Source organism: Mustela nigripes, chromosome 3, assembly GCF_022355385.1.
Source record: "Mustela nigripes isolate SB6536 chromosome 3, MUSNIG.SB6536, whole genome shotgun sequence".
In the NCBI taxonomy this organism is placed as follows: Eukaryota; Metazoa; Chordata; class Mammalia; order Carnivora; family Mustelidae; genus Mustela; species Mustela nigripes.
The window spans coordinates 12,696,785-12,710,645 of NC_081559.1; the positions used below are offsets into that span (position 1 = coordinate 12,696,785).

A 13,861-nucleotide genomic window follows, 5' to 3' on the forward strand; every position below is an offset into this window, starting at 1 on the left:
TCAAGTATAAGGGAGGAATACAAAGAGTAAAACATGTCCCTTATTTTCAAGTAGCAAATGTTGTAAAGATAGACTGATGAATTTAGTCAAAATAAATTGCCGGAGAAAAAAGAGACAGTAGGGAAACCTATAGATTAAGAGAGATTAAAAAAAATCAATAGCCAAAGAATGACTCTCTTTTGGACTCTGATTCAAACAATTAAAAAGAACATGACACGACTGGAAAAAGCTGAACATGACTGGTTATTTGATTATATTAAGGAAATATTATAGGCTATTTTATATTTGATAATGGTATTATAGTTACTTTATTTTTTAAATAGTGCTTGTCTCTTAGAGTTACATACTAACCTATTTACTGGTGAAATAATGTCTGGGATTTGCCTTAAAATAATCAGGGCAGGGGCAGAGGGAACCAAGTAAGGTAAGTGTCTTCGGTATCGATGAAACATGACTGGCCATGAATTAATACCCACTCAAGCTGAATAACTGGTACACAAATTTCACTGCACTATTATCATCACTTTGTTATAAGTTTGAAATGTTCCACAACAAGCTTTAAGACAAAAAGGATTAATGAACACTACATAAAAATTAAAATGCCATACCTACACATACTCAATTTTGCAAGCAATTTCTGGGAGTTCAGATCAACTAAAGCCCATTATTAATAGACATGGACACCCAAATTACAGACTCTTGCTCTGAAGAAATGAGACTCTTAAAAATAACTTTGCAACGACGTGGATGGAACTAGAGGGTATTATGCTTAGCAAAATAAGTCAATCAGAGAGAAACAATGATCATATGATCTCCCTGATATGAGGAAGTTGAGAGGCAACATGGGAGATTTGGCGGGGAAGGAAAAGAATAAATGAAAGAAGATGGGATCTGGAGGGAGACAAACCAAAAGAGACTCTCAATCTCACAAAACCTAAACAGAGGGTTGCAGGGGCGGGGTGGGGGGAGGCAGTTATGGACACTGGGGAGGGTAGGCGCTATGGTGAGTGCTGTGAAATGTGTAGACCTGGCGATTCACTGACCTGCACCCCTGGGGCTAATAATACATTATGCATTAATAAAAAAATAAAAAATTATAATAAAAAATAACTTTGCAAAATAGAGCACAACCATACATCCAAAAGATAATGCCCTTCAAAAAAGTCATTTTCTAAGTTTCATACATTTATTACAATGATTATTCAAATCAATGTCAGAACTCCTTTCTTTCTTTTATACCAACTAAGTGGTAGTAAATACTTTCTGAAACCTAGTTCTTCACCTAAAAATGTATCCCATTATATGACTATGATTAATGTGCTTCTTACTCTATGCAAATTATACCTCAATAAAAAAGTTTTTATGAACAACTGTCTAAATATCCTAAGGTAGCTGCCTCTGATAGTTTCTCAGAACTCAAGGAAGCAACTGACTAAAAAGCAAAGGCAAGAGTCAGTCAGAAATTTATTGATCCAAAACATAAATATTTCTTAAACACCAACTATAACAGCCATTATGCTAATAGTTGGTAATACAATGATAAACAAAACCAGACATAGTTTTACTATATAACAGATCATTTATCTAGTGTAGGAGACTAAACACAAATTTTGGAATGGGATGAAGAGTAAGAAGACAAGACACACAAAAGCATAATAAAAGGAACCTAATATTGATGAAGGAATCAAAAAAGACTTCTCTAAGGTAAGTTGAGGTAACAAAGACCAATAGAGTTAAGGAATTTGGAAAAGAACATTCTAGAAAAAGGCAATGACCTATATACAGGCCCTGTCACAAGAAGAAACCTAGAAGTTATAGAATCTAAAAGAAGACCAGGAACACAGAAAGCAAGGGACAAGAGTTGAAGGTGGGAAAATGGTATAAATGGGAATTTGCAGTCTGCATTAAGTGTGGAAAGGGCTAAGCAGATAATTATTAAGCATTATTAAGCAGATGAATAATAAGATTCAAGGCTTGAAAAACTCATCTGGGACGCCTGGGTGGCTCACTCGCTTAAGCAGCTGTCTGTGGCTCAGTTCATAATCCCAGGGTCCTGGGATCAAGTCCTGCATCAGGCTCCTTGCTTAGCAGGGAGCCTGCTTCTTTCTTTCCCTCTGCCTGCCACTTTGCCTGCCTGTTTTTTCTCTCTCTCTCTCTGTCAAATAAATAAATAAAATCTTAAAAAAAAAAAAAAAGAAAGAAAGAAAGTAAGAAAAGAAAAGCTCATCTGGCTACAATGCAGAGAAAGGACTGGTATCCCTTTTCAAAGCTAGATACACATTTCCCAATAGTATGAAAACTAAAAATTCCAGGCTTGCTACAGTATTTGCTCTGAGAGTTCCTACCAAGTCTTTGGAAATTAAAACACCTCAACAGCAACTGACAATAAAAATGTTTTTTACTTACAAAGCACCTGGAAGATAAGTAATCTGGGTTACATTTTTATTAAGCTTCAAATGAAGTACAGTAAAGCAAAACCTATGTTAGTTTCTCCCGCTAACATCTCCATTCCTCTCAAGTCTCTTATGAAGGTATAAACAAAAGGGGTTGTTTTGTTAACATAACTTGTAACGTCTCTTTATCACTTCATTATTTCCAACAAACTCAGTGGACCACAAGATTAAGGGGAAAAACAGAACTTTACACATTCTCTGAAGAGTGCTCCAGAAAAGGAGGTAAATACTTAATGATAAATTTATTAACATGTAAGGAAGAAAAGCATAATTTCATTTTAGTGGTGACAAAAAGGACTTATTTCCAATAGACAAAATGGAACTGAAAAATAAACTCTTGTATCTCTATTACTGGATTTCTCTTTTTTATTTTTTTAAAGATTTTATTTGACAGACAGAGATCACAAGTAGGCAGAGAGGCAGGAAAGGAGTGTTTATTGTTTTACATATTTTGCAAATCTCATAATTACTTCTGCATTTAACTGGCTGATGAAAACCTTCACTCTATATTTATCAGAGAATGAACAATGAAAGCAACAAATACTGTTTGACCCTACCAACCTACTTAAGGGATCTCTAGAACACACTTTGAGCATGGACTCTGGAAACCGACTGTCTAAGTTTAAGGTCACTTAGTACAGCTATGTGTGAGCCCTCTTACCCCCTTCCTAGCTATACTTAATTCCTCTGGCCTCCTTTCTCTCAGTTTGAAAAGGAAAACAGCAGCACAGTACTAATTTCATACAATTATTATATACTTAGAACAGTTCTTATCACAAAATAACCACTATAAATGTTTGCTACAAGTATTATATACTTAATTTTCCTGAAACTATATGCTACTATTAATATGGCCTTTGTTATTTCCAAATAATAGACAAGAAAATTAAAGTGTAAAGAGGTCAAATGACCCACACAAGGTAACACGGTTTAACTGGCAGAACTCAGATTTTAATTTAATGTCTACTCTAAAACCAACAGTTGAAAAATGTACCTTGGTCCTTTCTTATAACTCATACTATTCCCCACACAGCCTTCTATATCCTGGCCATACTCACCTTTCCATTTTTTCCATAGCTTTGTGCAACCCTTTACCACAGGGATTCTGTATAGACTGTGCCAGCCTTGAATGCTGTCCTACTACTGTTATTTGCATAGCTGGTTTCTTCCAGTCCTGTCAGTCTCAGCCAGCCAGTCTTAACAACTTTATCTAAACAGCATTCCTTTCTCCCTTTTCTAGTATTTTCCATTCCAACAAATATGTTCATTTCCTAGTGCTTTGGATTTTATACCTTGCTTCTTAGATCTTACTACTTATTAGTTATTATCTGTCTTCCCCAACAAGATAGATAACAAGTTACATGAAAACAGGATCTGTTGGTTTCGCTCACATCTGAATGTTCACTATGTACTCAAAGCTAACATGCACAGTAAGGTATCTGGACTTATGGCAGATAATTATGCGTGTTCATTCAATCAATGAACCACATGGCTTATATGACTTTGGACAAATCACTTAAATCCTCTGGGCTTCAGTTTTCTACAAGGGTAAGTTACTTACTACATTTAAAATCCTAAAAATAGTACCTTTATTTGAAAACAGAATTGTATAGTTACAGAGAAATTTGTAAATATGGATTTCTGAACTATTCCCAGTATCTCAGTATCTAGAGGTAGCTGTGAATACAGTTACAGATGTACTTCAGGTTTTCTCTTTACTTATCCATACAATACATAATTCTGAAGTTTTTTTCTGTTACATATTATATCCATCCCCTTACCTGGGATATAAAAATTACATTTAAAAGCAAACATTAAGGGCTGCCTGACTGGTGCAGTCAGTAAAGCATGCAACTCAATCTCAGGGTCACAAATTTGAGTTCCATGTTGGGCCTAGAGACTACTTAAAAAAATAATAAAATCTTAAAAGCAAAAAGATATCACAGAAAATAGTTATCCTTTTGGTGACCACACTAATGACAACTTTTATTAGCAAGCCCTGAAGACAACATAATGAGCAAAATAATAAACTGCTGGAACATGATCTGAAAGAAGTCAATAACTATTTGCCAGAAAGCAAAATCATAGAACTCATCCAAGAATAATAAGCTTTCCATTGCCTACATGTGTAGAGACTATGTCTTAGCTGACAGTAAGCATGTATTTTTTTTTTCTCCCCAACAAACTGTCAATTTACAGAAAATGAGATTTTAAGAGGCAGTAGAGCCTAATGGTTACAGTATGGGCACTAGATTGCCTGATTTTGAATTTCAATTCTATGACCTACAAACTATGTATCAGAGGAAAAGTAACTTATTAATTTTACTGATTTATGGCCTCAGATTCCTCATTTATAAAAAGGGGATAATAGGGTATCTGGGTGGCTTAGTCATTAAGCATCTGCCTTCGGCTCAGGTGATGACCCAGGGCCCTGGGATCAAGCCCTGGACTGGGCTCCCTGCTCAGCGGGGAGACTGCTTCTCCCTCTCCCACTCCCCCTGCTTGTGTTCCCTCTCTCGTCGTGTCTCTGTCAAAAAAATAAATAAAATCTTAACAACAACAAAAATAAATAAATAATAAAGAGGGAATAACAGAAGTACCTACATCAAAGGTTTTTTTTTTTCTTTCCTTAAATGCAATTTAGTTAACATATAGTCTATTACTAGTTACCAGGGTAGAATTTAGTGATTCATCAGTGCATATAACACCCAGTGTTCATTATATCAAGTGCCCTCCTTAATGTGCATCATCCAATTACGTCTTCTCCCCCACCTACCTCCCCTCCAACAAACCTCAGTGCATTTCCTAGACTTCAGTGTCTCTTATGGTTTGCCTTCCTCCCTGTTTTCATCATATTTTCTTTTTCTCAAAGGTTTTTTTTTAAAGATTAAATAATACATCAGTGAGAAAAACTAATTATGAAAATTGCTCTCAAGCATTTCTAGTAGACCAACGTTATTGGATAAACAAAGCTATACAATTATCAGCGAAACATATGAAATAGTAAAAAGTGGTTTTACAAATTAGGCCAACAACTATGAAAATATTTCAAGGTATAATTCTGAAATTTAAGCATTCAAAGACACACGATTATTATAAATAACAACTTCTTTAAGAAAAAACCTACAGTGCACCATTCAATATGAATATATTGATATTCATATTGATGATATGATATATTGATATATATATCAATAGCTACATGTGGCTATTTAAATTTAAATGAATTTAAATAAAATAATATTTAAAGATTCAATTCCTTCATTGCACTAGCTACATTTCAAGTGCTCAGGAGCTATATGTGGTGACTGTCTCCCATACTGGAGAGCACAGACATAGAACATGGACATCATCACAGAAATTCTATTGGACAGTACTTATCTCAGTGTAGCTACATAATATGATTTTGCAGAATATATTCAATTATTCAATAACTATAAATACCTGGAAACAAGGTTAAAAGGCACAACTATTAAAAAGGAAACACTTTCAAAAGTAAAACTCAGGGCAATAATTAAGATACGATTATTTCAAGTCTCTTAGGTAAAACTGCTAAATAAGTAGAAGCTACGCACGAAAGATAACCAAAAATTCTAACACGTCTAATTGTGTGGAAAACTCATTCTTTACCCTTTAAAAAGTTAAATTCCATAATTTTACCTCTGTTCTAAGATCAGTTTTCTAAAGGAGGAGGTGGCACAGGAATGCGGCAGAATTCAAGTGTGGAATTCATTTGTTGAGACTTAAATATTTTCCAGCGCTATAAAAAAAAAAATTGAAAACTATGAAATACTGAGATGGTATTCTTAGAAATGTAACAAAAACAACTTTAATAAAAAAACATTTATAACACAATTATCTATTTTTAGAAATAATGAAGGATTAAAAAACTTTCTATAATAACCAGCATATACTTATGTACCATCATCAAACCTAATTTTAAAAATACTAGATTTGGGGAAAAGGAGTCTCACTTTTAGTTTCAAATTTCCCATTAATTATCCATAAGACCTTTAGTAGGTAACCTAAATATTCTGGAGCTTCACTTGAATTATCTATAAAATTAAGTCCTTTTCAGTCAAAAATTCTATGAATCCAACTTTTGAAACATGTTACAGTGATATCACTCTCATACATACATGTACAAACACTCATTAAAATTTCAATATGCAGTATAACATCATATTGGCTACAAAATCATTTTGGGTAAGATTAACAGAACTGAAATTTTATCATTTTTTTAAAAGAACACAGAAAATGCTATTACTTGAAATTTGAGTACAAAACATATAAAAAAGCTTTTTGATCAGAGGAATCCTTTTCAAATTGCTAAAAGTATAGTTTCCTCATAAAGTAAAAACTATTTTCAAGTAGTTGCTGACATTATGCTCTACGATTTTGATTCAGAACTTTAAATTCTAAAATACCCCAAAATGTTCATTAACAAAAAGTGATTTTAAAAAATACAAATAATGCAATAAAATTCTCTTGGAGTTAAGTTACATTATCATCTGCAAAGTCTCTGATGTTTTTCAAACTAAAGATGCATTAGGGCCTCCTAATAGAATGATAGCAGCTGATTTGTTAGCTCTTACACCTACTGACTGTCACATATGATTTTCATTTCCTGATTTCTGTGGGTTAAAAAACTTGAAAAGGACTAATATAATATCTCTGGAAAGACACACCAGGAGCTGGTCATACTTTGAGAAGGTATATTTGATTTCAAGGAAACTCACTGTTTCCCTTTTCTTAATATTTTATTTTTAAGTAATCTCTACACCCAACATGGGGCTTGAACACAACTCTGAGGATCAAGAGTCGCATACTTTACCAACTGAGCCAGCCAGGAACCCCAAGGAAACTCTTTTTGTACCTTGGGAATTCTGAGCCACCAAGACAATTGTCAGATTTTGAAGCAGTGTAAGCTGGCAGTCTTGAAAGCTATACTGTGAATCTCTGTAGAGATGGGTCTCCAACAATCTTTCAGGGTTAATGAAACAGCTATTCACTAGGTTCTCAATTTAAGAAAAAAAAAGTATAGGAAATGGAGTTTTATTATACTTTAACACAGCTCAACTCCTGATAAACTGGAAAAAAGTAAGTCCCTCAGTCATTTGAACAACAGAAAAAAACATATCAGGAAGGTAACACTATCTGAAGCCTCTTCTGTTCTTTCATACATAAGGTCTGGGATACAATAAAAAATTACTAAATATGTTCTTTCATATTCTTTTGAATTACTTTCAAAAAATTACTAAATATGTTCTTTCATATTCAATGTTCTTTCATACATAAGGTCTGGCATACAATAAAAAATTACTAAATATGCTAAGTGATAAATATATGACCAATAATTAAGAGAAAACTACATAGAGTCAGATCCACAGATGATCGAGTAAGATTTAACACACAAGGACAACTGTAAATAATTCTGAATAACATACTAAAGAAAATAGAGGAGAAAATGGACAAAACTGATGAAATGAAAAATTTCACCAATGAATTAGGATATATAGAAATAATTAAATGTACACTGTAGAACTGGAAAACAGAATATATGTAATTAAGAACTCAATATACTAGATTTATAGCAAACTGGACACAGCAGACCATACAATTATTAGACTAAGTCGGTAAGAAATACTGAACTATAGTAAGAGAAAGAAAGTAGGAAAGAAGACAGAAAGAAGAGTAGAAGTTAGGGGAAAAGTTAGAGGAGAGGTTTAAGAGAAATGGAAGACATGATCAAAATGTCTAATATACATACAACCGAGGTCCCAGACAAGAGAGGAGATATAACCAATATTCAAAAAGGGAATAACAGAATTTTACAAAACTGATGAAAGAAATCAATTCAGAGATTCAATATACTCTGCCAACTTCAAGCAGAATATACTCAAGGAAAACCATGCTACAATATCATAATTAAACTATGAAAGGAAGTAGTGAAGGAAAATAAAAATTCATAGAAATTCAAGAAAAAATTTAGTTGACCTTCAAAGAAACATTAAGACTGACAGCAAATTTCTCAACAGAAACAAAAGAAACCAGGACATAACAGAATGACAGTTAAAGGACAAAAGAAAATAACTACTAATATAGAATATTAGAATATCCTCTAACTACCTAGCAAAAAACATCCTTTAAAAATGGACATTGGGGAGGGTATGTGATTTGGTGAGTGCTGTGAAGTGTGTAAACCTGGTGATTCACAGACCTGTACCCCTGGGGATAAAAATATATGTTTATAAAAAAATAAAAAATAAAATTAGACATTATTAGATTATAAAAAAAAAAAAAAATTTAGGGCATGGGGGGCACCTGCTTGGCTCAGTTGATTAAGACACTGCCTTCAGCTCACGTTGTGATCCCAGAGTCCTGGGATTGAGTCCCGCATCGGGCTCCCAGCTCCATGGGGAGTCTACTTCTCCTTCTGACCTTCTCCCCTCTCATAGTCTCTCTCACTCTCTCTCAAATAAATAAATAAAATCTTAAAAAAAAAATCTAGGTGGAGGAAAAATATGCAGCCAAGAATATTTGATCCAGCAAGTCTGTCATTCAAAATAGGAGAGAATAAAAACCCTCCAGGACAAAAAAGAACTAAAAGAATTTGTGATCACTAAACCAGCCCTGCAAGTAATATTAAAGGGGAACCCTTAAGAGACGAGAGACCCCAAAAATTACACAGACCAGAAAGGAACGTAGATAATATACAGAAATGGTGACTTCAAAGGTAATACAATGGCACTAAATTCCCATGTTTCAATAGTAACTCTGAATGTAAATGGGCTAAATGCCCCAATCAAAAGATAAAGGGTATCAGATTGGATAAAAAAGCAAGACCCATAGGTATGCCGTCTGCAAGAGACTCATTTTAGACCCAAAGAGACATCTCCAGATTGAAAGTGAGGGGGTGGAAAGCCATATATCATGCTAATGGACACCAAAAGAAAGCTGGGGTGGCAATCTTTATATTGGACAAATTAGATTTTAAACCAAAGACTGTAACATGAGGAAGAACATTATATCATAATTAGCGGATCTATCCAACAAGAAGATCCAACAATTGTAAATATTTATGCCCTTAACATGGGAGCAATTATATAAATCAATTACTAACAAAATTAAAGAAACACACTGATTATAATACAATAATAGTAGGGGACTTAAATAAACCCCTCACTGCAATGGACAGATCATCTAAGCAGATCACAAGGAAACAAGGGCTTTGAATGACACATTGGACCAGATGGACTTCAGAGATATATTCGGAGCATTCCATCGAAAAGCAACGGAATCCCCATTCTTCTCAAGTGCACAGGAAACATTCTCCAGAACAGATCACATATAGGATCACAAATCAGATCTCTATCAGAATAAAAAGACTGGGATCACTCCCTGCATACTTTCAGACCACAGTGCTTTGAAACTTGAACTCAATCACAAGAGGAAATTTGGAAAGAACTCAAATACATAGAGGTTAAAGAGCACCCTACTGAAGAATGAATGGGTCAACCAGAAAGTTAAAGAATTTAAAAAAATAATGGAAGTAAAAATGAAAACACAACTGTTCAAAACCTTTGGAATACAGCAAAAACAGTCCTAAGGGGGAAGTATATGGCAATACAAACATCTGTCAAGATCAAAAAAGGTCTCAAATACACAACCTAAAAGTATACCTAAAGGGGCTGGAGAAAGAACAGCAAATAAAGCCTAAAACCAGAAGGGAAAGAGAAATAATAAAGATCAGAGCAGAGGGGTGCCTGGGTGGCTTAATGGGTTAAGCCTCTGCCTTCAGCTCAGGTCACAATGTCAGGGCCTTGGAATGGAGCCCCACATCAGGCTCTCTGCTCAGCAAGGGGCCTGCTTCCCCCTCCCTCTCTGCCTGCCTCTCTGCCTACGTGTGATCTCTCTCTCTCTATGTCAAATAAGTAAATAAATAAAATCTTTTAAATGAATGAATGAATAAATATCAGTATAGAAATCAATGAAAAAGAAGCCAAAGGTCAGTAGAACAGATCAACAAAACTAGAAGCTGGTTCTTTGAAAGAATAAGATTGATAAACCCCTATCCAGACTTACCAAGATCAAGAAGAAAAGAGAAAGGACTCGAATAAATAAAATCATGAATCAAGGAGGAGAGATCACAACCAACACCAAAGAAATACAAACAACTATAAGAATATATCATGAGCAAATATACGCCAACAAACTAGGCAATCTGGAAGAAACAGATGTATTCTTAGAGACATATAAACTACCTGAACTGAAACAGGAAGAAAAAGAAAACCTGAACAGACCCAAAACCAGCAAGGAAACTGAAGCAGTAATCAAAAATCTCCTAAACAAGAGTTAGGGCTGGATGGCTTCCAAGGGGAATTCTAACAAACATTTAAAGAAGAACTAATACCTAGGGGTACCTGGGTGGTTCAGTGGGTTAAAGCCTCTGCCTTTAGCTCAGGTCATGATCCCAGGGTCCTGGGATCGAACCCCATTTGGGGCTCTCTGCTCAGCAGGAAGCCTGCTTCCCCCTCTTTCTCTCTGCCTGCCTCTTTGCCTACTTGTGATCTCAGTCTTTCAAATAAATAAATAAAATCTTTTTAAAAAAAAAAGCTAATATCTATTCTTCTGAAGCTGTTTCAAAAATAGAAATGGAAGAAAAACTTCCAAACTCTCCCTATGAGCCCAGCATCACCTTGATTCCAAAATCAGACAAAGACCCCATCAAAAAGGAGAATTAAAGAACAACAGCACTGATGAACATGGATACAAAAATTCTCACAAAATACTAGCCAGGGCGCCTGGGTGGCTCAGTGGTTAAGCCGCTGCCTTCGGCTCAGGTCATGATCTCAAGGTCCTGGGATCGAGTCCCGCATCGGGCTCTCTGCTCAGCAGGGAGCCTGCTTCCTCCTCTCTCTCTCTCTGCCTGCCTCTCTGCCTACTTGTGATTTCTCTCTGTCAAATAAATAAATAAAATCTTTAAAAAAAAAAAAAAATACTAGCCAATAGGATCCAACAATATATTAAAGGGATTATTCACCACCACCATGTGGGATTTATTCCTGGGCTGCAAGGGTGGTTCAACATCCACAAATCAATCAATGAGATACACTACATTAATAAAAGAAAGAACAAGAACTATATGAACCTCTCAATTGATGCAGAAAAAGCATTTGACAAAGTACACGATCCTTTCTTGATTAAAACTCTTCACAGGGCGCCTGGGTGGCTCAGTGGGTTAAGCCGCTGCCTTCGGCTCAGGTCATGATCTCAGGGTCCTGGGATCGAGTCCCGCATCGGGCTCTCTGCTCAGCAGGGAGCCTGCTTCCTCCTCTCTCTCTCTGCCTGCCTCTCTGCCTACTTGTAATCTCTCTCTGTCAAATAAATAAATAAAATCTTTAAAAAAAAAATAAATAAAACTCTTCACAGTATAGGGACAGAGGGAACATACCTCAATATCATAAAAGCCATCTACAAAAAGCCCATAGCAAATACCATTCTCAATGGGGAAAGGCTGAGACCTTTTCCCTAAGATCAGGAACAATGCAGGGATGTCCACTAACACCACTGTTGTTCAACATAGTACCAGAAATCCTAGGCTCAGCAATCAGACAACAAAAATAAATAAAAGGCATCCCAATCAGCAAAGAAGTCCAACTCTCACTCTTTGCAGATGACATGTTACTTTGTGTGGAAAACCCAAAAGGCAACACCCCAAAATTGTTAGGACTCATACAGTAATTCAGCAAGTGGCAGGATATAAAATCAATGCACAGGAATCAGTTGCACTTATACACACTAACAATGAGAAAGAAAAGAAACTAAGGAGTCAATCCCACTTACAATCACACGAAAAACCATAAGACACCTAAGAATAAACCTAACCGAAGAGGCAAAGGATCTGTACTGAGAAAACTATTGAACAGTCATGAAAGATATTGAAGACACAAATATGGAAAAACGTTCCAAGCTCATGGATTGGAAGAAAAAATATTGTTAAACTGTCTATACTACCCAGAGCAATCTATACATTCAATACAATCCCCATCAAAATACCATCCACTTTTTTCACAGAGCTGGAACAAATAATCCTAAAATTTGTATGGAACCAGAAAAGATCCTGAATAGCCAAAGGAATGTTGAAAAAGAAAACCAAAGCTGATGGCACCACAATTCTGGATTTCAACCTCTATTACAAAGCTGTAATCATCAAGACAGTATTGTACTGGATCAAAAGCAGACACATTAAATCAATGGAACAGAATACAGAACTCAGAAATGGACTCTCACCTATTCAACCTACTAATCTTTGACAAAGGAAAAAACAATATCCAGTGGAAAAAAGACAATCTTTTCAACAAGTGATGTTGGGAAAATTCAGACAGCCACATGCAGAAAAACGAAACTGGACCATTTCCTTACATCATATGCTTTATAGACTTAAAATGGATGAAAGACCTAAACATGAGACAGGAATCCATCAAAATCCTAGAGGAGAACACAGGCAGCAACCTCTGTGACCGTGGCTGCAGCAACTTCTTGATAGACACATCTTCAAAGGTAAGGGAGACAAAGGCAAAAATGAACTATTAGGACCTCATTAGTGTAAAAAGCTTCCGCACAAAGGGCGCCTGGGTGGCTCAGTTGGTTGAGCAACTGCCTTCAGTTCGGGTCATGATCCCAGAGTCCTGGGATCGAGTCCCACATCCGGCTCCCAGCTCCACAGGGAGTCTGATTCTCCCCCCTGGCCTTCTCCAGTCTCATGTTCTGTCTCGTTCTCAAATAAATAAATAAAATCTTAAAAAAAACAAAACAAAAAAACTTCTGCACAGCAAAGGAAACAGTCAACAAAATCAAAAGACGACCAGTGGAATGGGAGAAGATATTTGCAAATGTCTTATCGGATAAAGGCCTAGTATCCAAAATCTATATTTTATCTAACTTAACACCCCATGAACAAATAATCCAATCCAGAAATAGGTAGAAGACCCGAACAGACATTTCTCCAAAGACATACAAACAGTCAACAAACACATGAAAAAATGCTCATCGTTTGGCATCAGGGAAATAAAAATCAAAACCACAATGAGATACCACCTCATACCTGTCAGAATGACTAAAATTAGCCACTCAGGGAATGAAAGATGTTGGTCAGGATGTGGAGAAAGGGGATTCCTCCTACACTGTTGATGGGACTGCAAGCTGGTGTACCACTCTGCAAAACAGCATGGAGCTTCCTCAAAAAGTTGAAAATAGTGCAACTTAGCATTAGCACTACCAAGTATTTACCCCAAAGATACAACATTTATATCTTTGTGATCTGAAGGAGCACTTGTACCCAGCAATGTCCACAATAGCCAAACTATGGAAAGAACCCAGATGTCCATCAAGAGAGAAATGGATAA

At 35.8% G+C, this 13,861-nt stretch overlaps 1 protein-coding gene across 11 annotated transcripts in view; it reads right to left on the reverse strand.

The window, feature by feature from the left end:
- HYCC2 (hyccin PI4KA lipid kinase complex subunit 2) overlaps nt 1-13,861 on the reverse strand; it is a 76,881-nt gene that overhangs the window by 44,918 nt on the left and 18,102 nt on the right. For 8 of the 11 annotated variants that reach the window (XM_059393176.1, XM_059393178.1, XM_059393182.1 and 5 more), the window contains one exon: nt 6,114-6,213. The gene's annotated coding sequence lies outside the window, so the exon portion shown is untranslated. Of the gene's footprint in view, nt 1-6,113; nt 6,214-13,560; nt 13,672-13,861 lie in introns of all 11 variants that reach the window. The other 3 variants (XM_059393181.1, XM_059393174.1, XM_059393179.1) reach the window with 1 other exon arrangement.